This window comes from Pseudonaja textilis, unplaced genomic scaffold (assembly GCF_049901715.1).
Source record: "Pseudonaja textilis isolate UNSWEBS1 unplaced genomic scaffold, rPseTex1.2 PTEXSCF20, whole genome shotgun sequence".
Lineage (NCBI taxonomy): Eukaryota > Metazoa > Chordata > Lepidosauria > Squamata > Elapidae > Pseudonaja > Pseudonaja textilis.
The window spans coordinates 1,090,124-1,096,367 of record NW_028262864.1 but is presented as its reverse complement, the minus strand read 5'-3'; positions in this window follow the sequence as shown (position 1 = coordinate 1,096,367).

The following is a 6,244-nucleotide window of genomic DNA, read 5'->3' as shown; positions in this document are numbered from 1 at the left end:
GGGTCTTCTCTCCCATCCAGTTTATTTGTCTCCATCCACTCCAAACCTCCTTTCCTAGGGAACGTTGAGTGCCACCCAGCCTCACCTGTCCCTGGAGGAGGCATTGCTGGCCTTCACACCCACCCCTTAGCAACCTCACCCCCCCCAGGTGCCAAAAAGCAGCTGAATCCTCTGCAGAGAAAGCTGGGTCAGGAGGTGAGAACACTTTTGTTCCCGTTGTTAAGTGGAATTATTAATAGCTTCAAGCTGCAGGGCCTGGCTGTTCCTCTCCAAATGCCCGACTGGAAAAACAGCCTCTTTTGCTTCCTGCCTCTGTGACATCTGTCGGCTGGTTTTTTTTTTTTTAGCCTCTCAGAAAGCAAGAAATAAAAGAGTTTCTTTCTTTTCTCCATAAATGCACCCAGGGAAGAGAGAGGAATATATATATAAAAAATATTAAAATTTGCAGCGGACATGCTGCAAACTATTTTGAGCTTGCTTTGGCGAGCAATAAAGAGGTTGCACCTTTGCCAGAGCCCCCCCAAAAGTGAAAGGGTGCTGCACCCTTGTGAGGGGTACTACTACAGGGTCCATGTGGCACTCAAAATTCCAGCATGCCCCCCTAACCCATAATAGTTGGAACCCTCTGGAGTGAGTCAGTGCTGCTTATGAATGAACTCTTGCATTGAATTTGCTCTTTGACTCTGAATTCTTTGCTATTTATGGTGGGTCATGGTTGACCCAACCAAGTTATTAAAATTAACAAACAACCCACCATCAGGCTGCAAATTATCCTCATTCAGTCCCGCTTTATGTCAATCCAGCCACCAAAGAACCAAGCCTCATTTGTTAACTTTTAAGGCAGGTTTTTCCAAATCAGGACAGCTACTTGGATGGTTCTTTCTCTTCATTAGCAACTATGAAAACTGAAGTTCAACACAGGTAATCCTCGACTTAACAACAGTTCGTTTAGTGACCATTCCGAGTTACAATGTTGCTGCAGAAAAGGGACTTGGGAAAGCTTACGGCCGTTGTAGCATCCCCATGATTGAGATTTAGCTGCTTGGCAGCTGGTTTGTATTTATGACATCCTGGGGTCATGTGATCCCCTTTTGTGACCTTCAGATAAGCAAAGTCAATAGGGAAAGACAGATTTGCTTAACAACCGTGTTCTTAACTGCTGTGGTGTAACTTAACAACTGTGGCAAGGGTCATAAAATAGGGCAAAACTCACTTCAATGACTGTCACTTAGCAATGGAAATTTGGGGTTCGATTGGGGTCTTATGTTGAGGTCCACCTGTAGATCAGATTAGAAACCCAGGAAAGGGATTCTTAATAGGAAATATTTTGTGATTTCCAGAAAGGGGAAGATGGATTCTTGCCTGGCAGATATTCAAGGGTGACAGATCATAACCAGCAGAAGATCAGAAAATTCTCAGAAACGATAGCAGCAACTTCCAAATTTGCTAAGAAAACCACAAATCTCTCTCGTGAGCAAAAAATTGAACTAATTTGAACAAATTTATAATTATTTTTATAAAAAATTGAATAACTCTTGCTAGTCCGGAACACAATGGGGTTGCAAAAATCACAGCAGGTAGGTGTCAAAAACCTGTTTTTTTCTTAAATTTAAAAATTGACTTTCTTGCAAACCAAAATTTGGTTGGTTGGCTTTTTGAGTTTTGCAATGCTGTCCTCTCCTTGCAATTTGTAAAATCTGTTTGCCAATTCTCTCTTCTCGAGTCCATCAAAATCCATCCCTTGGATGCAAGACCTCCTCCCCCAGATAAACAGGTGCAATGTGTAATCCTTGAGTCTACTTTCTGGGCACCTTTTCAACTGAGGGTTCTTAATCTTGGTTCTACCATAGGCTTTTCTCAGGGGGAAAAATGCATTTAAATGTGTCAAAAGAGAGATTGTTACAAAGGAAACAAAATGTTTGGATACTGTTATCAAAATGTCACAATATATAACGAAGCGTGATTGGTTGCTATTGTATTAAACAAAGAACAAGACCAGCTGGTCTAAAGTAGAAAATAGTGAAAATAAAGTGATTTCCCCCCCCACCCCCCCATTCAAGTTCAGAGATGCCCTGAAATCTAACCTGGATGGAATCCATGGACATCCAGGACACCTTAAACCGTCTTAGCAAATCTTTTCCAGATTTAATATTCACACCTTGAAAAGGTTCTAGTTTGAGAATTGTGGTTTATCAAGCAAGCCATGTTTAAACCACAATTTAGACACATCAATGAATCCAGTTGAACACGGCCATTCCGTGGCCTTCCAAAGGAAACGTTCTCAAACCAAGAGGCCTCTCCATTGCCCCCAAAGTTGGTAATTGTTTCTATTTGGCAAAAACCCCAAAACCCACTTGTGTTCAAATATGATCACCTACCTTCACTGCTGAATTAGATCTGCAATTATCAACTGAGCAACTCCAGGAGCCCCCAGGGCAAAATTTGAAAGCATTCTCTTGCAAACAGTTGTTTTATCTGCATGGTTGCATGCAATGCATTTCACTTCTAAATGAATCTTATTGATTGGATTTTTTTTCATAGGAGGAAGGAGGAAAGGGAGGTAAAGGTAGAGGGCAGGAGGGAGGGAGGGAGGAAAAAGGGGATAGAAGGAAGGGGAAAGAGAAGGTACAGGAGGGAGGGAGGGAAAAAAAAGAGGGAGAAGGGAAAAGGGAGAAAGGAAGGGATAAAGGAGAAAGGAAAGAAAAAAGAGGAAGAAGGGAAGAGGAAGGGAAGGAATGAGAAAGAGGTAAAGAGGGGGAAGAAAAGGGAAAAAGGGAAGGTAGGGAAGAAGAAAGGAAAAAGAGAAGTAGAAAGAGGAAGGGAGGAACTTTATTCTGTGACAATTATAAAAATGGAAAAGCATTAAGGATGACCTATATCCCCTAAAAAATCATTTATTTCCAGAAGACCAAAATCAAAATCCATTTTCAGCCTGATCGGTCACTCACCTCACCGACCCCTCACGTTCCCATCTCCATGAAGCATTTGACAAATAAATATTACCCTTTTCAGGGAGAAAATCACTTCCCCTCCCCTTTGCATGTAAAGAAACCCACTTCCAGCGAGGCAAAAAAAAAAAAAGAAGAAAAAAAAAAGAGAAGCATTGGGGCATTCTCCACAGGACATTTATTTATTGTAGTTTTTTGTCTTCCAAATATCAATATTCTGTTTTTTGTTTGTTTGTTTGTTTTTCACAGCATAATCAAACCCCTGCTTGTATCCCAGATTGGATCTTAACCCTCCCTTTTTTTTTCCTGCTGAGGATCAGGGCTGGCTGGGCAGTTTTAACTCAAGGAAAACTTCCTTCCTTCCCAACGATGATGTCTGTCTGCTTCAGCTTTGGGCTGGGATCTATTTTATCCTCTTTTTAAATTCTCTTTGGGTAAGTTACCATGTCCACAGTGACACCTGTTGGCCAACTGGAGAGGGGGCAGCTCCTTCTCTTCCCCCCCACCCCCCAAAAACCCTACACCTTTCTTTATTCCAATATTTTTTGAACTTTGGCCACTTAAAAAAAGATGACGTGAGAACTTCAACTCCCAGAATTCCCCCAGAGAGCTCTGCAGGATGTATTCCTTAACTCGCAGGCAGGGGGGGGGGGATTCTGGGAGTTGAAATTCCCACATTGTCTTAAAGTGATTTTATCGACATGATCTGAGGATCTCGGGAGCCCCGTTTTGGACTAAAATAGTTTCTTTAAAAGGCAGCTCCAAAGTTTCTTTTTCAGCACAAATGACAGGGACACCCCAAAAGGGTTGCAAGCCTATCAAAGAAAGGTCCCCCACACAAGTTCTTCAACGCACAATTGCTGATGGGACTCACAAGCTGCAACTTGCCTCCTCTCAACCCACCTTCCCTTCCTCCCTCACTCCCCCAATATCATTAGAGCCCCTCCACACCCCCAAAAAGTTTGTCAAATTGACCTTTGAATAAAAGCTGGTTTGAGAAGAGGCTCCGGGGTCCTCCTACCATAGACAGCTCTTCTCCTAGACCAGGGGGGTCTGCAACCTTAAAAACACCCAAAAGAGCCATTTGGACCGGTTTCCCACAGAAAACAAAACACCAGGAGCCACAAAACCTGGGTGGGGGTGGCCAACTCAATGTCACTCTCACCCAGTCACATGACACCCCCCCGCCACGCCTACCCAGGTTTTGGCTCCCGGTGTTTTCTCTCCCTCCCTCCCATTTTTTGTGTTTTACCTTCTCAGGCCAGGCGAGGAGTGACTGAGAAGGGAGGGCAAGGGGTGGGGCCACCCAGTGGTAGGACCACCCAACAGGGAGCCAAAGCTGAGGGCCCGAAGAGCCGCATGTAGCTCCAGAGCTGCAGGTTGCCGACACCCGTCCTAGACTATATATGGAAGACGATGCATCAAGGGACTTCCTCCCTCCCTCCCGCATTCTACCCGTGGCTCTATTTCACAAGGTATTCCCCCCTCTTTTCTCCCCAGATTAAAACCCCCAAAGAAACACACACCCCCGGCCAGCTTGAGAAGAGGAGGATGGAAGTGAAGTCTCCTTGCTCCGTCGTCCCTCCAAACTAAGAAGTAGGAGACTATCCCAAACTTCTCACTTCTGCCCCATTCCTGATCTTTTCCCAGCCAGATCATCCCTTCCCCTCCAATGCCCCCCCATTCATTTTCTCTCCCCCCAAGCAGGGCCTCTGGACCACAGGATTCTCCTGCCGAGACCCCCATCCGTGCTTTGGTTACCCCCCCCCCAACAGTTTGCACATGTCCATCTTTCTTCTCTTCCTTTTTCCTCTTCCAAAAAAGATTTCCTTTTTCCCCAGGGAGAGCAATTGTTGTACACAGATAGGATACAGCTGTTTCCTCCTCTTGGGGGGGAGAGGAAGGGGAAAGAGGAGAGGAAAGGCCGGTGGGAGGGGGGAGAGAGAAAGAGGGATGGGGGGGTGTACCAAAAAATACTTTAAAAAAAAACCCTCACATGTAGCCAACATTATAAACATGCCCCAAAACATGGCAGTTTGTACTGAAAACAGGGGGAGAGGGGGAAGAGATTTGTGGTCACTCGTCACAATTAATCACAACTACAACATTTGCAAAGCTGAAAAATGGGCAGGCTTGGAGGACAGGGCCAACAAGGAGGGGGAGAGGTTGCACAAAGAGGAAGGGGGGAGAGGGTGTCTCTATCCACATCCATTCATATCCAGCTGTTTCCATTTCATGCTTTAAACCGGGCGCTTCAACCTTAGCAAGGACTTCCACTCCCAGAATTCCCCAGCCACTTCTCCCCACCCCCCTTTGCCAAAGTCAAGTTCTATTATGCTTACTGCATACCCACCATCTATTAAGAAAGTTACCCTACACGGCTGGCTGGGGAATTCTGGAAGTTGAAGTTTACATGTCTTCAAGTGGCCAAGGTTGGAGACCCCTGCAAAGTTTAAACCACCTTCATACCCCTCGGTTAACCGGCTACGTTGAGGAAACAAAGCCTCAACAAAAAATAAAATAAATTAATTAATTCTAACAATAAATTATAACTTCACCACAGGATTAGAACACAGGACAGCCCTCATTTCGTTCACAGGATCAGGTCAGGAAGGGTCAATCCTAGACACCCCCCGGGAACCAAGCCCCCTCACCCAAGCTTACATTGTCTGATCCACTGGTTTTTGTAAAGTTCAGCAAAAAACACCCCAGCCTGTTGTGTCTTCTGCAAGGAGACAAGCCAGAGCCCCCGCTCCTCCTCTTTATCGTAGTCACACATACACACCCACAGCATGCACCCACAAGGACACACACACAAACTCCTTAAAACAGGGTGTAGGTAGGCAGTGATCGCAAGAAAAAGACGCCCAGGTCCTAAGAGGGGAGAAAATCTTAGGTCCTTCTTCTCCCCTTTTAGAAAAGAATCGAGAGTGGAATGTCACAAAATTGCAACCGTGTTTTGTTGTGGCTGTTGTTCACAACTCCAAAAACAACAGTGGTTTCTACACACGGGAAGTAATGGCAGTATAGTCGCTGTGGTTTGGAGGAGGAAGGGAGTGAAGGAGGAAGAACGCCACGGCTGGCGGGAGGATTCACAAGCAGGACCAACCGTTGGAAAGGAATGCTTTGACTCCCCAACGCCAGGCGAGCTGCCCGGAGACACTTAAGGGAGAAAAATGGCAGTATGAGTCGAATAAATTAATAAATAAAAAAAGTTTATAGAGGGAGATCACCAGGGTGGGAGGAGAGGGTGGCCAAAGACACTGAGGACTAGCAGCATGGCCAAGAAGACTAAA